At 46.3% G+C, this 18,623-nt stretch overlaps 1 protein-coding gene across 4 annotated transcripts in view; it reads right to left on the minus strand.

Moving 5' to 3' along the window:
• Positions 1-9,013, minus strand: part of ehf (ets homologous factor) — a 49,414-nt gene extending 40,401 nt beyond the window's left edge. For 2 of the 4 annotated variants that reach the window (XM_043706276.2, XM_043706275.2), the window contains exon 1: positions 8,514-9,011. The gene's annotated coding sequence lies outside the window, so the exon portion shown is untranslated. Of the gene's footprint in view, positions 1-8,513 lie in introns of all 4 variants that reach the window. The other 2 variants (XM_043706274.2, XM_043706273.2) reach the window with 2 other exon arrangements.
• Positions 9,014-18,623: the final 9,610 nt, after the last annotated feature.

An 18,623-nucleotide genomic window follows, 5' to 3' on the forward strand; every position in this document is an offset into this window, starting at 1 on the left:
ATTTTGTAAACCTCTATAAGGTAACCCCTCAGCCTCTGATGCTCCAGGGAAAACAGCCCCAGCCTGTTCAGCCTCTCCCAGTAGCTCAGATCCTCCAACCCTGGCAACATCCTTGTAAATCTTTTCTGGACCCTTTCAAGTTTCACAACATCTTTCTAATAGGAAGGAGACCAGAATTGCACACAATATTCCAACAGTAGCCTAACCAATGCCCTGTACAGCCGCAACATGACCTCCCAACTCCTGTACTCAGTACTCTGACCAATAAAGGAAAGCATACCAAACGCCTTCTTCACTATCCTATCTACCTGCAACTCCACTTTCAAGGAGCTATGAACCTGCACTCCAAGGTCTCTTTGTTCAGCAACATTCTCTAGGACCTTACCATTAAGTGTATAAGTCCTGCTAAGATTTGTTTTCCCAAAATGCAGCACCTCGCATTTATCTGAATTAGTCCTTGACCTTTGCAATTGTTGCACAGTGAGTATCTGAAACTGTCTTGAGACTACACAAAGTGTGCATGGCAACACCTCGGAAGGAGAGATGAACTCGAGGATGGGTGGTAGTTGGGTGTGGTGGATGTGAACAGGCCTTGATCCCGAATGAAGGGTCCAGTCATGTAATGATCAATTGGCCTTCTCCCTCTCTCTCTCTTCAAAGGAGTGACCTGCTGACCATTTCCAATGGTTTCTGTTTGAGTTAGGGCTTTGGCCCCAAAACATATGATAGCTAATGAAGTGATTTTGGAGGGTCTTTGCTCTCGTAATGAAGGAAGTGCGATAGCCAACTTGAACACAGCAAGCCCCCACAAACAGTAACGAGATTTATTGCTGAATACCTTGCTTTACAGGTGTTGACTGAGGAACAGGTATTGGCAGTATATTGAGGAGCATTCTCTTCTTCTCTTCAGGCCCCGAGAGGGCACCTCTGGCAATACTGCACTTTCTCGGTACTGTGCTAGAGTGTCAGTGTGGCTTCCCTGCTCTCGGCTCTAAAGGGGGCTTGAACCCATAACCGTCAGATTCAGAGATGTCAGTGTAATCATTAGAAACTTGAAGGGAAAAGGCCAGGCCGGGAAGACAGAATATTAGACATATTATCATCTCTTAAAGGAACACCGCAGGGATTTAAATAGAAATGGCAGACATCCTAAAGATCACCCAGTGGTAGAATAAATGTGAAAACTGGAGACAGCTGATGTACAGGTAAAAATGGGGCTGATGAAATGGATTTGCCAATGTCCTGATTCACCTCAGAGCCTAGCCTTGCCCACTCAAACCTGCAGGGGGCAATGCCTCTTATTGCCAAGCTTGGACAGAGCAAATGATCCATGCTGAGCCACAGTAAAGGTGAGTCAGTCATTCAACTGGATATCAACCTCTCTCGCTCTCTGTATGCTTTAAACTTCTGTATGTGGCCTGCCACATTGCTCCAGTGAAGCTCAACACGAGACCATCTTTCCACTCGGAACTCTGAGGCCTTCGCAATTCAACAATGACTTCAACAACCTCAGACCAGCTGCCTCCAGCTTTGTACCAGGTCTCTGTACCCTTCCTGTTGTTGGGGTTGTTTTCCAGGTTGAGCTTTCTCCTAGGAGAATGTGAGGTCTGCAGATGCTGGAGATCAGAGCTGAAAATGTGTTGCTGGAAAAGCGCAGCAGGTCAGGCAGCATCCAAGGAACAGGAGAATCGACGTTTCGGGCATAAGCCCTTCAGGGATTTAGAGACAGACTGTTTTAGCGGCTTATGCCCGAAACGTCGATTCTCCTGCTCCTTGGATGCTGCCTGACCTGCTGCGCTTTTCCAGCAACACATTTTCAGCGCTGAGCTTTCTCCTCTGTGCCGCATTCAGATGGATTTTATGGAGCCATTTATGCCTCATTTGGACCTAACCTTCATTGCTTCGCGGTGCCTGCTTAATCCACCTCCTGAAATCTTCCATGGTTTAACCTCCCCCAGCCAGCAGCATATCACAGACACACATCTTCTTCCTTGCCCCTCTCCCCTTGCAGTGACTTACATCTCCTGCACTTCTATCTTTCTACAGTTCTGGTGAAAGGTCCACGACTTGAAATGTTGACCAGGTTTTCTGCCGGAGTCCTTTGCTTGACTAGTTTGAGATTTCCAGGAGGTACAGTATTTTGCTTATGTAAACTGGTTGACTTTCTGATAGGTCCAGTGCCAATTTATTTTCGAACTCACTGCATTGAGGAAGAAGGGAAAATGATTGTGGCGAAACGCCAAATTAAGGTGCATTAACACCTTAAAGGGACAAACAGGCATGAAAAAATAAAGGCCTTTGGTTCTTTGATGCTGGCTGTATACTGACATTGTTTATATGCCACACTTGAGTTTGTATTGAAAGGAACTCAATGGGAGTTAAACTGGACATGGTGTTAAACAGGTAAAAACAATGACTGCAGATGCTGGAAACCAGATTCTGGATCAGTGGTGCTGGAAGAGCACAGCAGGTCAAGCAGCATCCAAGGAGCAGTAAAATCGACGATTCGGGCAAAAGCCCTTCATCAGGAATAAAGGCAGAGAGCCTGAAGCGTGGAGAGATAAGCTAGAGGAGGGTGGGGGTGGGGAGAAAGTAGCATAGAGTACAATGGGTGAGTGGGGGAGGGGATGAAGGTGATAGGTCAGGGAGGAGAGGGTGGAGTGGATAGGTGGAAAAGGAGATAGGACAAGTCCGGACAAGTCATGGGGACGGTGCTGAGCTGAAAGTTTGGAACTGGGGTGAGGTGGGGAAAGGCGAAATGTGGAAACTGTTGAAGTCCACATTGATGCCCTGGGGTTGAAGTGTTCCGAGGCGGAAGATGAGGCGTTCTTCCTCCAGGCGTCTGGTGGTGAGGGAGCGGCAGTGAAGGAGGCCCAGGACCTCCATGTCCTCGACAGAGTGGGAGGGGGAGTTGAAATGTTGGGCTACAGGGCGGTGTGGTTGATTGGTGAGGGTGTCCCGGAGATGTTCCCTAAAGCGCTCTGCTAGGAGGCATCCAGTCTCCCCAATGTAGAGGAGGCCGCATTGGGAGCAACAGATACAATAAATGATATTAGTGGATGTGCAAGTAAAACTTTGATGGATGTGGAAGGCTCCTTTAGGGCCTTGGATGGAGGTGAGGGAGGTGGTGTGGGCGCAGGTTTTGCAATTCCTGCGGTGGCAGGGGAAGGTGCCAGGATGGGAGGGTGGGCTGTATGGGGGCGTGGACCTGACCAGGTAGTCACGGAGGGAATGGTATTTGCGGAAAGCGGAAAGGGTGGGGAGGGAAATATATCCCTGGTGGTGGGGTCCGTTTGGTTTGTGCGAAGGTTGGCAGGGTGGAAGGTGAGCACCAGGGGCGTTCTGTCCTTGTTTCGGTTGGAGGGGTGGGGTCTGAGGGCGGAGGTGTGGGATGTGGACGAGATGTGTTGGAGGGCATCTGTAACCACGTGGGAAGGAAACAGGTGACTGACTCAGGCCTGTCTGCCCTTTCATGTTTAATACATAATGTTAAAATAAAGGCTTGAATCTCAAGATCCAAATCCACAATATCATTGATTCCAAATAATCTGATAACAGATGGCCCGGACATTGTTATTCGAGTACAAAATATTGCACAGCTCTAGATTACAGGCAGTATCTGCTTAATGACATTGCGGGTTAATCTACAGCCACAGTTTAAGAAGGCAGTGTACCATCACCTTCTCCAGAGCAACTAGGGACGGGCAATAAATGCTGGAACAACCAGAGATAACTCCATGCCCCGGAATGAATGAAATAAATGAACATACGACAGCAATCTGATGCTGGCCAATACGTTCAGGTTATGTTTCATGCAATCAGAGTACAAACTCAGAGTCGAAATGTGTGGCGCTTGGAAAAGCACAGCTGGTCAGGCAGCATCCGTGGAGCAGGAGAGTCGACGTTTCGGGCATAAGTCCTTCACCAGGAATGTGGAGAGGGGAAGGGAGCTGAGAGATAAATAGGAGGGTGGGGGGAAGGTAGCTGGGAAGGTGCAGGTGGGGGGGGGGGGGGGGGGGGGAGGGGTGATGGTGATAGGTTGGTGGGGAGGTTGGAGCGGATAGTGGGAAGGAAGATGGACAGGTAGGACAGGTCAAGAGGGTGGTGTCAAGTTGGAGGGTTGGATTTGGGATAAAGTGGGGGGAGGGGAGATTTGGAAACTAGTGAAACTTGGAATTCCATTTGGAACTTACACTAGTTTCCAAATCCCCTCTCCCCACACCTTATCCCGGATCTAACCCTCCAATTCAGCACCACCTTCTTGACCTGTCCTACCTGTCCATCTTCGTTCCCACCTATCCACTCCACCCTCCCATCCGACCTGTCGCAATCACCCCACCCCCACCTGCATCTACCTATCGCCTTCCCAGCTACCTTCCCCTAGCCCCACCCATACCCTCCTATTTATCTCTCAACCCCCATTATCCCTCCACATTCCTGAAAATGGGCTTATGCCCGAAATGTCAATTCTCCTGCTCCTCGGATGCTGCCTGACCTGCTGTGCTTTTTCCAGCCCACACGTTTCTGACTCTCCAGCATCTGCAGGCGTCAGTTTCTCTCAGAGTATGAAGTCAGTGTTATAAGGAGGTAATAGCTTCCTGATTGCACTGAAACTGCTGAGCCAAATTGACACTGATTTTCAGAGAGTGGTTGGGCAGGGAGATAGAGAGACAGTGATTAATTATTAGTTAATCTGCTCTGTTTTGACAGGTGCAGCAGTAGGCAGATATTAACATTGCTGCCCTTTGAACAATTCCTCTCTTATAACCCAGAACATCTGTTCGTTTGTCAAACAGTGAACCTCTCGACTGTTTTAGGTTGCCAGTCAGGGTAGGGGAGGAAACGAGCTGTCTATGAAACATTATAACACTTTTCCAGTTGTCCCACTGTCAGGCTTGAGGGTGGCTGGAAACCAAGATTTTCCACACTGATACAGTCTCAAATGTCAACAATGCAGTTAAGATGGTCCTTAGTTTCTTAATGGGCCACAGAAGGGCAATGAGAAAATGCCACTTGACTCTTCAAATGCATCTCTCACGCCAACTCCCATCCATGTCATTGCCTTAGCACCAACAATTTAATAAGAACCAAAGGAATTAACACAAGGGTACACCGTCCAGCCCATCAAGCCTGCAACGCCATTCTGTAAAGTAATGGTTAATATTCCTGATGAAGGGCTTATGTCAATTCCCCTGCTCCTCAGATGCTGCCTGACTGGCTGTGCTTTTCCAGCAACACCCTCTTGACTGTGATCTCCAGCATCTGCAGTCCTCACTTTCTCTAATGGTTGATATGCCCTAGGCAGCAGCTCCTCTTCTGTGCCAGCTCCTGACAGTCCTCAACTGCACAATCATTCCAAAATCCATCCACTTCCTCTTTAATTACTTTCAGTGAACTAGCCTCCACAACTGTCTGCAGCTGGAGAATTCCAGACCATCAGTCCCTTCTAGGGGAAGAAATTCTTCCACATCTCTGTTTGAAATGAGTGTCTCCTTCTTCTGTAACCATGCCTCCTAGTTCAAGATGAACACATTAGTGGAAACATCTTCTCAACATCTACCCTGTCAAACTCCCTCAGAATTTTGTATGTTTCAGTAAGACTACCCCTCATTCTTCCAAACTCTCATGAATAAAGGCCGAACCTCTTTAGCTGTTCTTGATTAGTCGATCCTTTCTGTTTCTTTCCACAGCTCAAAGATGTGCAGGTCAGGTGAATTGGCCATGCTAAATTGCCCATAGTGTTAGGTGCATTAGTCAGAGGGAAATGGGTCTGGGTGGGTTACTCTTCGGAGGGTCGGTGTGGATTGGTTGGGCTGAAGGACCTGTTGGGAATCTAATCTATCAATCTAATCCTTGGAATCAACCTAGCGAATCACATTTGAACAGCTCCCAACGGTGACAAATCAAATCTGTAACCAGTACTCTAGCCCTCTCAACACCCCGCACAGTTGGAACAAGAGTTCCGTTTTTAAACTCTATCCCAAGCAGTCAAGGACAAAATTCTAATTGTTGTCTTAATTACTTGCTGCACCAGCATGCTAACGTTTTGTGTTTCATGCACAACAATGCCAAGATTCCTCTGGGCTGCATTTTTTGCAATCGTTCTCCACTAAAGTAGTAGACTGCCTTTTCATTCTTCTTATCAATGTGTATAGCCTCCATTTGTTTCCGCATTTCACGCCATCTGCCATGTTTTCGCCTACTCACGCAACCTGTCTATATCCCTTGCGGATTCCTATGTCCTCATCACAACGTGAATGCTCATCGTCTATCATCAGTAAATTTGGAAACGTTACATTCTGCGCCCTCCTCCATGACCCTATTATTGGAGATTGATCATTGAGATTTTAGGATTGAACCTTGTGACACTCCACTCGTTACTTCTTTCCAACTCATTACTCATTAAACCTGACTCTGGCTTCTGTTGTGTTAACCAATCAGCAATCCACGATAATACATAACCCACAATGCTTTGGGCTCCTATCTAATACAAGCGCCTTTCATGTGGCAGGTTATCCAACTCCTCTGGAAGTCCAAAGAAATTCTACTAATTCCATTTATTTTAAATTTTACTTGTTATATGCTCAAAGAAGTTGAGCAAATTTGGCAAATATGATTTGTCTTTTACAAAACTATGTTGACCCAGGTTGTATTTCTAAATGTTCTGCTATTTCTTCCAAACATTTTCCCAACAACAGATTAAAAAATAATTGGCCTACGGTTTCCTGATTTCTATTTCTATTCCTTCTTGAATGATTTTCCAATCCATTTCACTACCTGAGAAAATGCTCGGCAAGATATAGAATCATAGAGCCATACAGCATGGAAACAGACCCTTCGGTCCAACCATGTTCCCAAACTATACTAGTCCCACCTGCCTATGCTTGGCCCATATCCCTCTAAACATTTCTTATTCGAGTACTTATCCAAATGTCTTTTAAATGGTGTGACTGTATCCACATCCACCACTATCTCTGGAAGTTCATTCCACACACAAACTACTCTCTGTGTCATACAAATTGCCCCTTTTTTTTAAGATCTTCCTCCTCTCACCTTATAAATATGCCCCCCAGTCTTGAAATCCCCCACCCTAGGGAAAAGACACCGCTATTCACCTTATCTATACCTCCCATAATTACATAAACCTCTATAAGGTTACCCCTGAACATCCTGTGCTCCAATGAAAACAGTCCCAATCTATCCAGCCTCTCCTTATGCCTCAAACCCTCCATTACTGGCAACATCCTGGTAAATCTCTTCTGAACCCTCTCCAGCTCAATACTATGCTTCGTACAGCAGGGCAACCAGAACTGGACACAGCACTCCAGAAGAGTCCTCATCAATGTTGTGTATATTCTCAACATAACGGCCCAACTCCTGTACTCAAAGGACTGAGCAATGAAGGCAAGCGTGCTTAATGCCTTCTTAACCATGCTGTCCTCCTGTGACTCAAACCCCAAAAGATTATGTACCTGCACCCCCTTAGGTCTCTCTGCAATACAACACTACCCCAGGGCCCAACTTTAAATTGTACAAGTCCTGTCCTTGTTTGTTTTACTAAAATGCAATACAGTCTGTTCTGATACAATGTTCCCATGCATTATAAGGAAATTGTGTAAAAGCAACACCATTTAAACCAATAGAGTCAGAATCACATTATAGCCAAAACAGGTAAGGAAAGTTTGCATTCTACATATAATGGTCTAAATTCTTCAATAACGTTATAGCCAATATGTGTTGAAGAAACACATGTTATAGCAGAACCGACCGTACCTCACATTTATCCAAATGAAACTCCATCTGCCATTCTTCAGTCCATTGACCAGACTGATCAAGATCCCTTTGTAATCTTCGATATCCTTTTTTACTGTCCACTATACCATCAATCTTGGTATCATCCATAAACTTACTAATCATGTCTTCTATATTCTCATCGAAACCATTTCTATAAATGATAAACAAAAGTGGACCCCTGTGGAACACAGGTCTCCAGTCCAAAAAGCAACTCTCCACCACCACTCTCTGTCTCCTGCCATTAAGCCAATTTTGTATCCAACTGGCAAGTTCGCCCTGAATCCAATGTGATCTAACTGTACTAATTAGTCTTCCATAATATCTCACTGGATCTCTCTCCTCCAATGTTTAATTACATTCCAAACCTGTGAAACCTCAACTTTCTACACTGGACATTGGCAATGTTATCAGTAGCTGAGGTCTCAATATGACTCTTGCACAATTACCTCCGATCTGTGAAGCTTTTAATTATTTACCTTAGTTTCTCAGCCAACTTTATGATGATGTAGGTATTCAATATTTCAATTGTCTTTGTCAAAACTGCGTTATGGAAGATATTAGCACCAACATCTTTAGCAGACAAGAAATCATTAAACGTTCCATGCTCAACGGATATTGACTGACCTGCTGAAAGTTTCCAGCATCCTCTGTTTGTATCAAGACAAGTGTAATTAAAAGAGTGGGTGAATAAAGCTGTATTAGAAAGATAGTGAGCTTACCTGATGCATATCCAGAAATTTGCCTGAAAGATTCCAAAGCAATGGCTAAGATGATAGATGCACAAATCCCTTAACACTGAGAGAGAGGTAGCAAAGGACACATCAAGTTAATCCTGGCTCTCTATGATTGATTGAAGATTGGCCAGAAAGTCGTTTAATTCAAAGGCCTCATGAGGACTTTGTCAATTGTAGTTTGGGTGATGGAGGTTTTTCCCCAGTTGACTTCCTTTTATTCGATTGGCTGTAGTTCAATGTTAAACAGAAACAAGCTTGTTATTTTGCATGCACAGTGCTTTACATGAATATTTGACTTGCTAGTTCACCAACACTGCAGCAGCTGTTAAAGACATGGTCGCTGTTCTGGACACTGAGCATCTTGTGTACAGTGACTGAACACCGCTGAAGGAAGTTTCTTCAATAAATATAAACCAGTGCAGGAAATAAGTGATTAAAAATGAAAGGGACGTGCTGTCTGCCTCAAGTGCACTTAGAATGACTTAACTACTCAACTTTTTACGGTGGCAATCCTACAAACAGTTAATTACTAACCAGCCCTCTATATCAATAGCAAAACCGGTCTGACAGGTTGGTCTGTTTGTAAAGAGAAAATAAATAGGTGTCTGTTTTACTAATTAAAAGTATATTTCCTCCTTTAGTTGGGGACCTTTGAGAGATAGACACCTGCTTTCAGACTTGCCACATTCCCCACTACAACAATGGTCCCATTCCCACTCCTGTCCTAAAGATGTTGACCCTGACAGGGCGGCTATCTCTCTGACAATGACAGCTCATTCGGCTTTCTTCACTCTGTTCCTTGTCCCAGACACTGTGCTGCCCTCACCTTGGGGTGAAAAGGCCTGTATCCTAATGTTAATGAAGGAATAGGCCTAAACAAATATTATAGAACCCATTATGAAGAAGGGTCTCTGGACCTGAAGCATTAACTCTGCTTTCTCTCCACAGGTACTGCCAGACCTGCTGAGGTTTTCCAGCAATTTCTGTTTCTGTTTCAGATTTCCACAGTTCTTTTGGCTTTCCGGCCAGCTCATTCAATGACTCTCAGCTCATTGGATAACAGTCCCAGTTCAGTGAACAGTACCACCAGCTCATTGGACAGCACGTACAGCTTTTTGGACAACACATTGGACAGCACTTACAACTGCTTGGATAAAGCTCCCCGCTCATTGGACAGCCCTCCAGCTCATTGGACAGCCCTCCAGCTCATTGGATAACAGTACCAGCTCATTGGACAGCGCTCCCAGCTCATTGGACAGCCCTCCAGCTCATTGGATAACAGTACCAGCTCATTGGATATCAGTACCAGCTCATTGGATAACAGTACCAGCTCATTGGATAACAGTACCAGCCCAACAGTGGGCGGCACGGTGGCACAGTGGTTAGCACTGCTGCCTCGCAGCGCCAGAGACCCGGGTTCAATTCCCGACTCAGGCGACTGACTGTGTGGAGTTTGCACGTTCTCCCCGTCTCTGCGTGGGTTTACTCCGGGTGCTCCGGTTTCCTCCCACAGTCCAAAGATGTGCAGGTTAGGTGAATTGGCCATACTAAATTGCCCGTAGTGTTAGGTAAGGGGTAAATGTAGGGGTATGGGTGGGTTTCGCTTCGGCGGGTCGGTGTGGACTTGTTGGGCCGAAGGGCCTGTTTCCACACTGTAATCTAATCTAATCTAATCTAATCATTGGATAACAGTACCAGCTCATTGGACAGCACTCCCAGCTTATTTCATTATGCTCACTGCTGATTGGACGTACTGTATTTTGATTTCCAGAAGGCATTTGATAAATTGTCGTATCAAAGGTTGTTTTGGAAATAAAAGCTAGGATTTAGGTGGTAACATATTGGCACTGATAAAAGATTAGCTACCTAGCTGGCAACTGAGAGTAGTCATGAATAGTTCATTTTCTGGTCGGTATGTTGTAAGTCATTGTACATTACACCGAGGGATCTCAACATTTGGCAATTTCCATGAATAACTTGAACGAAGGGACTGAAGTCATGTTTCCTAATTTCCCAGGTGACACAGACACTTTGAAATATAAGTTGTGAAGAGGATACAAGAAAGTTACAAAGCAATTGCTTTTGCAACAATCTTCAGTCAGAAGTGCATGTGGATGATCCATCTCGATCTCCCCTAGCATTGCAGATAGCAGGCTTCAGCCAGTTTGATTCATTCCACGTGATATCAAGAAACACTCAGAGACACTGGATACTGAAAAGGCTATGGGCCCTGACAATATCCCGGCAATAGTACTGAAGACTTGTGCTGCAGAACTGGCTGCTCCCCCAGCCAAGCTGTTCCAGTATAGCTGTAAAACTGACACCTACCCAATAGTGTGGAACATTGTCCAGGTACGTCCTGTGCACAAAAAACAGGATAAATCCAACCCGGCCAATTACCACCTCAACAGCCTGCTCTCCATCATCAGTAAAGTGATGGACGGTGTCACCAACAGGGCTATCAAGCAGCACCTGCTCAGCAATAACCTGCTCAGTGACACCCAGTTTGGGTTCCACCAGGGCCACTCAGCTCCTGACCTCATTACAGCCTTGGTTCAAACATGGACAAAAGAGCTTAATTCCCGAGGGTGAGGTAAGAGTGACAGCCCTTGACATCAAAGCTGAGTTCAACTGAGTGTGGTATCAAGGAGCCCTAATAAAACTGGAATCAATGGGCATCAGGGGGCAAACACTCCAGCACGGTGGCACAGTGGTTAGCACTGTTGCCTCACAGCGCCAGAGACCCGAGTTCAATTCCCGCCTCAGGCGACTGACTGTGTGGAGTTTGCACATTCTCCCCGTGTCTGCGTGGGTTTCCTCCGGGTGCTCCGGTTTCCTCCCACAATCCAAAGATGTGCAGGTTTGGTGAATTGGCCATGCTAAATTGACTGTAGTGTTAGGTGAAGGGGTAAATGTATGGGAATGGGTCTGGGTGGTTTGCGCTTCGGCGGGTCGGTGTGGACTTGTTGGGCCGAAGGGCCGGTTTCCACACTGTAAGTAATCTAATCGAATCTGATTAGAGTCATACCTGACACATAGGAAGATAGGTCAAAAGGTGTGGTGCTGGAAAAGCACAGCAGGTCAGGCAGCATTTGAGGAGCAGGAGAGTTGATGTGTCGGGCATAAGCCCTTCATCAGGAATGCGATGGAAGATGGTTATGGTTTTTGGAGGTCAGTCATCTCAGCTTCAGGACATCTCTACAGGAGTTCCTCAGGATAGTGTCCTAGGCCCAACCATCTTCAGCTATTTCACCAATGACCTTCCCTCCATCATAAGGTCAGAATTGGGGATGTTTGCCAATGAGTGCACAGTGTTCAGCACCATCTGTGACTCCTCAGATACTGGAGCAGTCCATGTTCAAATACAACCCAAAGCTCTGAACAATATCCAAGCTTAGAGTGACAAGTGACAAATAACATTTGTGCCACACAAATGCCAGGCTATAACCATCACAAAGAAGAGACAATCTAACCACCGCCCCTTGACATTCAATGGTGTTACCATCACTGAATCCCCCCACTATCAACATCCTGGGGGTTATCATTGATCAGAGTCTGAACTGGACTCACCACATAAACCCAGTGGCTGCAAGAGTAGGTCAGAGCTAGGAATACTGCGATGAGTAACTCACCTCCTGACTCCCCTAAGCCTATCCTCCATCTACAAGGCACAAGTCAGGAGTGTGATGGAATACTGCTCACTCACCTGGATGAGGGCAGCTCCAACAACACAGATGCTGCAATACTTGATAATTTTCTTCAGCAATTTCTGTTTGTTTTTCAGCTCTCCAGCATCCGGAGCTCTTTGCATTACCTTAGTGTCCCTTCCTTATTGTTTTTTGTAGTTTGTTTGATTGATGGATATATAGGCTGACCAGTAAAAGCTTTGAGTGTCTTTAATGGTGTCTACTTTGTTACTGACCGTTCAATAATGTATTATTAACACTGACAGCAAGCTGGGGGATGATTCCTTGAGTTAAATGTGTGTGAGATAGTGTATAGAGTGTTTCCTCCCAACACCCCTGTCTGGTGATTGTTGTGCGATGTTGTAGCGTCTGCTTGGTCTCGCTAATGTACACTTCAGAGATCAGGAACATTATGCCTCGGATTTTCGGGTCACCATCCTCCAAGGCAGACTTCGGGACGGGCAACAATGCAAAGTTGAGGAGAAAGTGAGGTCCGAAGATGCTGGAGATCAGAGCTGAAAATGTGTTGCTGGAAAAGCGCAGCAGGTCAGGCAGCATCCAGGGAACAGGAAAATCGACGTTTCGGGCATAAGAAGGCCTTATGCCCGAAACGTCAATTCTCCTGTTCCCTGGATGCTGCCTGACCTGCTGCGCTTTTCCAGCAACACATTTTCAACAATGCAAAGTTGCCAAATAGAGGCTATTAGCCAAGTTTGGTACCCATTGGGATCGCCTCAGCCTGGACCTTGGGTTCATGTCACACTATAGGTGACCCCACTGCACTACCCACTATCTCACACACACACACTCTTACATACTCATATACCCACACAGACCCTCTCTCACACACACGTTCTCTCTCAGACTCACTCACATACACCCCCCACGTGCACACCCTCTCACAGGCTTATTTCCCTCCATCTTAAGTGGGAATGTTCACCAATGATTGCATCTGTGACTCCTCAGATACTGAAGCAGTCCATGTTCAAATCTGGACAACAGGCCAGGTTTGGGCTAACACACACTCACACACACATACTTTACCAAGCTTGCCCACACACAAACACACACTCTCTCACATGCGCTCACACTCACACGCACTCTCTCTCTCCTGCACGCACACACACACACACATATAAGTCTAGGGTTGAATTTATATTTGTAGAATTATTAGATTACTTACAGTGTGGATAACAGGCCCTTCAGCCCAACAAGCCCACACCGACCCTCCAAAGAGCAACCCACCCAGACCCATTCCCATACATTTACCCCTTCACCTAACACTACGGGCAATTTAGCATGGCCAATTCACCTAACCTGCACATCTTTGGACTGTGGGAGGAAACCGGAGCACCCAGAGGAAACCCACGCAGACACTGGGAGAATGTGCAAACTCCACACAGATAGTTGCCTGAGGCGGGAATTGAACCCTGGCCTCTGGTGCTGTGAGGCAGCAGTGCTAACCGCTGTGCCACCGTGCAATTATATTTACAGATACATTCTATTTTGCTCAAAAAATACACAACCGGGTAGGCAGTCAATGCAGACAGTCAATCCATGTGAAATTTTGCGAATTCCACTTTGGAAATAGAACCAGTCTGAGTCAAGATTGAGATACAGACAGACTCTGACCTCACACCTTCAAGGCATTGTCTGAGCTGAGATGTCACCATTTTTTATAAAACCTTAACTTGAGAATTTAACTTAACAGAAGTTCTGGGATTTACATATTAATGAACTGAAACCTGTAGCCTGTTCTAAAAGATGAAAGACTTAACAACAATCAAGTTTGTTAAATATATTATTTTACTTGCATGACACTGTCATATTTTGCTATAAATTCTGTGTCTGATGGTCCTAATCCACAACCACCTGATGAAGGAGCAGCGCTCTGAAAGCTAGTGCTTCCAAATAAACCCGTTGCACTATAACCTGGTGTTGTGTGATTTTTAACTCTGTTGTGGTATAACATGATTACACTGCCACCTGGCAGAAGAACACAAGCAGTTGCTGCATTTAAAAGCTGAGAGGATTGTAGCTTTCCCCAAGTCTGTTCCGCTGTTTTAAGCCTTGTGCTTTGTAAGCTTGTTTGCAATCTTCCATCTCTGCCCTTCCTTTCCGCTGATCCCACTTTCTCATTTTGTTCCACCAACAACCGTAAATGTGTGAGAAACAAGGAAGAGTAGTCAGGAAATGAGAAGGCTGAGGGGAGACTCGGAAACTTGCTTTTAAGCTTCTGAAGGGGAGTTCAAAGCTGTGGATGACTAGTCTCCATTTGCAGGTGAGGGAAAGGGGCAAGTCCGTACAATTAACTATGAAGAGATGAACTGACGAATTCAGAGTGATGAGAATCTGGAACACACTGCCTTGGAGAGTGGCTGAGGCAGGCTGGAGTCTTTATCAGGGATCTAGGCTTGCCTAGAAATGATAAGGAGGTGTCTGAACCAGCGGTGGTGGAAGCTGTTTAGTCTTTTCTTCCATTGTCCACATCTCAGTGTAAGGAGTGTGTTGAGAATGTAGTCTCAGTAGATCTGCAGTTTGAAATCTTCAGTCATGTTCTCCTTCCACTCACTGAGATTAATCTAACACAATAAGTTGTGATCGCCTCTATTCACTACATTTCTTTGAGAGGTGCCAGACTGTGATTGGTCATGTGCGGTTTTATGGTGTTTGTGTTGACTTCAGCAGCAAGTGACAAATTGTTGGTGAGTGTTGGCGAAGCTACCAAAGATGTTACATTGTCAATGTTGATGGACAGCAGGGTGCCCTGACATTTCTCTTCGTGAAACCAAGTTCCTTATGGATGTGAGGAGGTTTGTCTCGCTGTCACTGAATGGATCCTTCGGAATGGAACATGAGGTGAACATAACCAGCGTGGAGCAGCTCTCGGAAGACACGTTGCACTTTTGTCTTGGATCTAGAGGGGACAAGGCGTTCTGCCATGTTCTGATGTGTCGGGCGGTACTCTTCCAGTACAAAACCTCACGACCCCACTGCAGATCTCAGGATTCCTTTCCATCCTATCACTGCAGGCTGTTCCTATTCTGTTGTCATTGGAAGAGCAGGTCATAGACTCCAAATTCAGAAGACAATCCAATTCCCCCAAGCAACTTACACACACCATCTCTGTTCACATGGTGGACTATTTCACTGAGATTGATCTAACGCAATAAGTTGTGATCCCCAAAGTTGTGATCCCCTTTATTCACTACATTTCTTTGAGAGATGCCAGACCGTGAAGATCATATCAATTGCACTCCTTCTTGTTTTGAAACCACACCTGCATCCTGGACAGTGTGTCCATTCCTGACCTGCAGTTTGAAAAGGGGTGAAAGCTCCTTTTATCACAGGGTAAGGCCTTTTGAAAATTCAGTAATCCTGACAACAGGGCGGTCTAGGTCATTGACTGTTGTCAAGAATTTTGATCAACAATAGACTGTTAGTGATGGGGGGTCTGGAATTTAGAGACAGACTATGTTAGTGATGGGGGGGTTGGGATTTAGAGACAGACTGTGTTAGTGAGGGGGGGGTGGGATTTAGAGACAGACTGTGTTAGTGATGGGGGGCTGGGGTTTAGAGACAGAATGTGTGAGTGATGGGAGTTCTGGCATTTAGAGACAGACTGTGTTAATGATGAGGGGGCTGGGATTTAGAGACAGAGTGTGTTAGTGATGGGGGGCTGAGATTTAGACACAGACTGTGTTAGTGATGAGAGGGTGGGGTTTAGAGACAGGCTGCGGTGGTGATGGGGGTCTGGGATTTAGAGACAGACTGTGTTAGTGATGGGGTGCTGGGGTTTAGAGACAGGCTGCGGTGGTGATGGGGGTCTGGGATTTAGAGACAGACTGTGTTAGTAATGTAGGGCTGGGATTTAGAGACAGACTGTGTTAGTGATGGGGGGGCTTGGATTTGATTATAGGCTGTGTTAGTGATGGGGAGGGGTTGGGATTTAGAGACAGACTGTGTTAGAGATGGAAGGGTGGGATTTAAAGGCAGACTGTGAAAGTCATGGGAGGGTGGGATTTAGAGACAGACTGTGTTAGTGATGGGGGGGCTGGGATATAGACACAGACTGTTATTCATGGGGGGCTGGGATTTAGAGACAGACTGTGTTCGTGATGCGGGGCTGGGATTTAGACACAGACTGTGTTAGTGATGGGGTGTTGGGATTTGGAGACACACTCTTTTAATGATGGGGGGATTGGGCTTTAGAGACAGACTGTGTAAGTGATGGGGGGCTGGGATTTGGAGACAGACTGTGCTAGTGATGGGGGGATTGGGATTTAGAGACAGACTGTGTTAGTGATGGGAGTATTGGGGTTTGGAGACAGACTGTGTTAGTGATGGGGGGCTGGGATTTAGAGACAGACCCTGTTAGTGATGGGGGGCTGGGATTTAGATACACACTGTGTTAGTGATGGGGGGGCTTTGATTTGATTATAGACTGTGTTAGTGATGGGGAGGGGTTAGGATTTAGAGACAGAATGTGTAGTGATGGTGGTGTTGGGGTTTGGAGACAGACTGTGTTAGTGATGGGGTAGCTGGGATTTAGAGACAGAGTGTGTTAGTAATGGGAGGGTGGGATTTAGAGATACACTGTGTTAGTGATGGGAGGGTGGGATTTAGAGACAGACTGTGTTAGTGATGGGGGTCTGGGATTTAGAGACTAACTGTGTTAGTGATGGGGGGATTGGGATTTGGAGATTGACTGTGTTAGTGATGGGGGGGGCGTTGGGATTTAGAGACTGGCTGTGTTAGTGTTGGGGGTTTGGGATTTAGAGACAGACTGACTTAGTGATGCGAGGGGCTGGGGTTTAGAGACAGAATGTGTTAATGATGGGGGGCTGGGATTTGGAGACAGACTGTGTTAGTGATGGGGGGCTGGGATTTAGAGACAGACTCTGTTAGTGATGGGGGGCTGGGATTTAGATACACACTGTGTTAGTGATGGGGGGGCTTTGATTTGATTATAGACTGTGTTAGTGATGGGGAGGGGTTAGGATTTAGAGACGGAATGTGTAGTGATGGTGGTGTTGGGGTTTGGAGACAGACTGTGTTAGTGATGGGATAGCTGGGATTTAGAGACAGAGTGTGTTAGTAATGGGAGGGAAGGATTTAGAGACATACTGTGTTAGTGATGGGAGGGTGGGATTTAGAGACAGACTGTGTTAGTGATGGGGGTCTGGGATTTAGAGACTAACTGTGTTAGTGATGGGGGGACTGGGATTTGGAGATTGACTGTGTTAGTGATGGGGGGCATTGGGATTTAGAGACTGGCTGTGTTAGTGTTGGGGGTTTGGGATTTAGAGACAGACTGTGTTAGTGATGGGGGGGCTGGGATTTAGAGACAGAGTGTCTTAGTGATGCGAGGGGCTGGGGTTTAGAGATCGAATGTGTTAATGATGGGGGGCTGGGATTTGGAGACAGACTGTGTTAGTGATGGGGGGGGCTTGGATTTAGAGACAGACTATGTTAGTGATGCGGGGGGCTGGGGTAGAGAGACAGACTGTGTTAGTGATGGGGGTTGGGATTTAGAAACAGACTGTGTTAGTGATAGGTTGCTGGTATTTAGAGACAGACTATGTTAGTGATGGGGGGGCTGGGATTTAGAGACAGACTATGTTAGTGATGGGGGGGCTGGGATTTAGAGAGAGACTGTGTTAGTGATGGCATGGGCGCTGGCATTTAGAGACAGAATATGCTAATGATGGGGGGGCTGCTGGGAGTTAGAGAAAGACTGTGTTAGTGATATCGGTGGGGGCTGGGGTTTAGAGACAGACTGTTAGTGATGGGGGAGCTGGTATTTAGGGACTGACTGTGTTAGTGACGGGTGCGCTGGGATTTAGATATGGTCTGTGTTAGTGATGAGGGGGCGCTGCGATTTAGAAACAGGCTGTGTTAGTGATGGCGGTCTGCGAATTAGAGACAGAATGTGTTAGTGGTGGGGTGTTGTGATTTCGAGACAGACTGTGTTAGTGATAGGGGGCACTGGGATTTAGAGACAGACTGTGTTCGTGATGGGCGGGCGCTGGGATTCAGTGACAGACTGTGTTAGTGATGGGGGACTTGGGTTTAGAGACAGACTGTGTTAGTGATGAGGGGGCACTGGGGTTTAGAGACAGACTGTGCTAGTGATGGGGGGCTAGGATTTAGAGGCAGACTGTATTAATGATGGTGGGGCTGGGATTTAGAGGCAGAGTATGTTAGTGATGGGTGGGCTGGGTTTAGAGACCGACTTTGTTAGTGATGGGGGGCACTCGGGTTTAGTGACAGACTGAGTTACTGATGGGGGGCTGGGATTTAGTGACAGACTGTGTTAGTGATGGGGGTGCTGGGATTTAGAGACAGAATGTGTTAGTGATGGGGGGCTGGGATTTAGAGACAGACTGTGTTAGTGATGGGGGCTTGG

Source organism: Chiloscyllium plagiosum, unplaced genomic scaffold (genome assembly GCF_037043375.1).
Source record: "Chiloscyllium plagiosum isolate Xiang-an unplaced genomic scaffold, Cpla_swu_hap1 HiC_scaffold_18, whole genome shotgun sequence".
Taxonomy (NCBI): Eukaryota; Metazoa; Chordata; class Chondrichthyes; order Orectolobiformes; family Hemiscylliidae; genus Chiloscyllium; species Chiloscyllium plagiosum.